We start from the raw sequence: 3576 nt of genomic DNA, 5'->3' as shown, positions 1-3576 counted from the left end.
GAAAGAATATATGTGGAAGGAAGAACATAATATGGAATAAAGGGCGTGAAATAGAGCAAAGCTGGATAAAAGAAAAAGTTAATAGGATCATGGAAGAAGGGAACAAAACTGCGGTGAAGTATAAACGTTGTTAAACAATTTTTGTGAAGTAGAGGAGGGAAGATGTGACTGAATGATGTGCGACTTTGAGGTATGGGAGTGTGTAGAGTGGTGCTGTGATTTTTGGGATTGCTTAGCGTGGGTATTGTGATGAGTGGCAGTGTGAGGTGTGTGTGTGTGATTTACTGCGTTGTATGGGATGGTGTGTGTGTGTGTGTGTGTGTGTGTGTGTGTGTGTGTGTGTGTGTGTGTGTGTGTGTGTGTGTGTGTGTGTGTGATGTATTGTGTGGCATAGTAGTGTGTGATCTGGCAGTATGAGGTGTGGCAATGTAAGGAGAGTCTGTGAGGTGCTACAGTGTATGGTGAGATAGTGTATGGTGTGGCAGTGTACTGTATAGCAGCGTGGGGGGAGGCAGTTTGAGGAGTGGCTGTGTGAGGTGTGGCAGTGTGGGGTATGGTAATGTCTTCTACTGCGCAGTATGGGGCAGGAGGCTGGGGTGGGTGTAGGATAGGAGGGAGTGGTGATGAAGACTCTTGGAGGAATTTTTATCGCTGTCAGGGGGACTTGTAGGATGTGGTAATTTATCGAGTATAACATAATTGATATTATCGGGAGGAACCATCAACCTGCTTCCACCGCATGACCGCAACAAAGACAGGATGCTCGTATATTGACTTCTAATCCAGACAAAGAAGCAGTGACCTTTAGAACAATATACATCTTACTCTCTTCAGAGGAAAAAATGCTCGTTTACATGAAGCAGGTTTTACAAAGAAGCTTGTTAGCACCAGAGAGTTGGAGTTTTAATCTGAGAAATCACTGTCTCCAAATTGGCGTCGATTGTTTTCTGTGCCGGTGAAGCCTAGACGTTCATCAAAACAATAATATTTTGTTCACATGGAGCAGTTACTACAAATAATTTACAGTTAGCATCAACGAACTGCAAAATTGGTCCGATAACACTGTCTCTACATGATTGGTGTCTTGTGTCTTTTGGTACAAATATAACCAAAAGTATCGTCAGAATAATATGTTATGTATCATACGGTTCTTCAAAGAAAAATATCTCGTTGTCACCAAAGAACTACAAACCTGGTCAAATAATTAATTAACTTTAAATTGGTGTGTCTTTTTTTGAGAGGGGGGAGGTTCAGATAAAATAAAGAGTATAATGAAAATTAGTTATGTAGTTTGCATCAAGTATTTCTTCCAAGTAATATTTCTATTTATCATCAAAGAACTACAAAGCCAGTCGAACACATTTAATACTGGTAGTGTAATTGATATCGTGTGAGTTTCGGTGTAAATAAAACCAAGCGTTTCTTTCCCTCGTGTAATTAGACGAAGCAGGCATGAAGGCAGAGATTATGCTACCGAAACATTAGAGGTAATCCATCCCAACATTCACGAGGGAAAAAAACTAATAACACGAGACGAACCCTTTGCCCCTGTGAGCATGTGCCGAGAATCCTGGAGTCAAAGGAACGTACAGGTAATTGGAGTCAGGCAGTAAACGACCTTGTGTACACGCTGCTTAAGGTCGCATTCTTCCCCTAGCAGTTATCAGGGGCGTCTTGCTTCCCATTAACCCCTTCAACCCAAGGATGCTAGGATGCTATTTTCATGCTATTCTTCCAACCGTCAGACGATTTTATTCACGAGGGGAGAGATTGTCAAGCTTAGTTAGTCACATGTACACTTCATTAACCCCCTTCATGGTCAAAACAACTCCAGTGTTCTACTTTAGTAGGTAACGCCGGACGATTTTCTTCAAATGAGAGTGAGTCACAATAACCTGAGAGTGTTGATCCCTTCACGACAAAAAAATATCCTTTAAGCTGAAAAAAAAATTAAAAATAAAAGCCCTTAGTATGTTAGAATAAAATAGAAAGATAATGTCTGGCTGAATGGAGTTAGTTTCTTTACTCCGATGACGCACAGTATGTTTCATTTTACCCATGCTCTCGCGAAGCTGTTTTATTCAGCTTATAGGGCACTTTTCGAACTGTGTGGTTTAAATGTGGCCTTTAAGAAAATAAATTACGTCCTGTGTCCCGTGTTAATAAATATTCTTTAACTTGAATACAAAAATATCGTCTGATGGCAACAAGAATAAGTGATAAAAATGACGTCCTCTGTCTGAAGGAGTTTGAGGCCAATAAAAGATAATGGGGTGAATTGGCGCAGGGGAAACTGTGATTTTCGCCCGAAGGCATTTGTGCAGAAGGGTGGAAGTCTGCCGCAAAATAAATTAGTTGGGGGTAGAGGAGGCAACCAAGGGCTCCGTGTCTTTTGACGGCTTGCGGTACCTTTTCATTATTTATTTTTTCTGAGTACCTGAGGGAGGGCGGCTTGGGCTGGCTTGGTGGAAGGAGGGAGGGGTTTGATACGGAGGCTTTATGGTGTAGATAGAGAGCGCACACGCACGCACACACACACACACACACACACACACACACACACACACACACACACACACACACACACACACACACACACACACACACACACACACACACACACACACACACACACACACACACACACACACACACACACACACACACACACACACACACACACACACACACACACACACACACACACACACACACACACACACACACACACACACACACACACACACACACACACAAATAACTGGGTATATAGATAAACAGAGAGAGGTAAAAGTGATGAGTTGTGATGCAGAAACTTGAAGATGTTTTATGTAGCTTAATCACTGGCAGACGGATAAATGACAGACACACCCCCAGACAGACACAGACCGATACACAGACAGACAGACGGACAGATACACACATACATAGAAACACACAGCTAGATAGGGAGATAGAACGATGGTTAGATAAGATGCTGAACTGAGATAGGGAAGACTTAAGATGTTTTGCTTTACTTGTGAAAATAAAGATAAATAGACAGACAGATTAGTAGACTGTTCAGAGTAAGATACAGAGGAATAAGTACCACCCAGTTCCGAAGAAAGGAAGTTCGTCTGACCCCTCCAATTACAGACCAATAGCTATCACATCTTCTCTTGGTAAGGTATTTGAAACTTTAATTAATAAGCATATTGTTAAACATCTTGAATCCAACAATTTAATTAATGATAGACAATACGGTTTTCGCCACGAAAGATCCACCATTGACATACTCAATCTCTTAACTCATACCATCCATCAATCAATTGATCTTTTTGGAGAAACTCATGCAGTAGCTCTTGATATCTCTAAAGCTTTCGACAGAGTATGGCACCGTTCCCTGCTCTCCAAACTCCCTTGCTATGGACTAACGTCTTTTGTTCCTTTGATTTCTTCTTATCTTAGTGACAGGAAAATAAGAGTAAAAGTAGATGATGTATATTCAAATTTCCACTCAATTAACGCCGGCGTGCCGCAGGGATCAGTTCTGGTGCCAACCCTATTTCTGGTTCATATTAATGATCTCTTATCTGT

This window comes from Coenobita brevimanus, chromosome 50 (genome assembly GCF_032717465.1).
Source record: "Coenobita brevimanus isolate Jiangsu-jjx chromosome 50, ASM3271746v2, whole genome shotgun sequence".
In the NCBI taxonomy this organism is placed as follows: domain Eukaryota; kingdom Metazoa; phylum Arthropoda; class Malacostraca; order Decapoda; family Coenobitidae; genus Coenobita; species Coenobita brevimanus.
Note: the sequence above shows the minus strand (reverse complement) of the source record.